Below are 403 nucleotides of genomic sequence, written 5' to 3'. Positions count from 1 at the left end.
CTGGTATTACCTAAAAGTGTTGCATTTTAACATCTCACTTTAATTCCTGATCTACATGTAAATACTTGATATAACATAAAAACTGAGAAAAGGAAAAAAAAGGTTTGTAAAATGTAGAGTATTACAAATGAAATTCAATTTTATTGTAGGTACAAACAGGATAACAAAATGAACAGTGAATATAATATACTTCCTAGCAGACTTGTTTGCCTTTACTGGTGATGAAAATTCGACACTCTGGAGGAAAGGAAGATCGGCTCAGCCCCGTCCAGGATGACTGCAGTGTCAGGGTAGCCAACAAAGTCTGCAGGTAGATTTTTGCATATCTGGTGCTCCGGTTTCAAGATCATAGTTTAACCAAGTACTGTAAAAAAAAAAAGTTAGTCCATGTTGTGATGATCCG

This window comes from Poecilia latipinna, unplaced genomic scaffold (assembly GCF_001443285.1).
Source record: "Poecilia latipinna isolate Pla-1442-1.1 unplaced genomic scaffold, P_latipinna-1.0 Scaffold4661, whole genome shotgun sequence".
Lineage (NCBI taxonomy): Eukaryota > Metazoa > Chordata > Actinopteri > Cyprinodontiformes > Poeciliidae > Poecilia > Poecilia latipinna.
The sequence above is the reverse complement of the archived record's forward strand: the minus strand, read 5'-3'. Positions refer to the sequence as shown.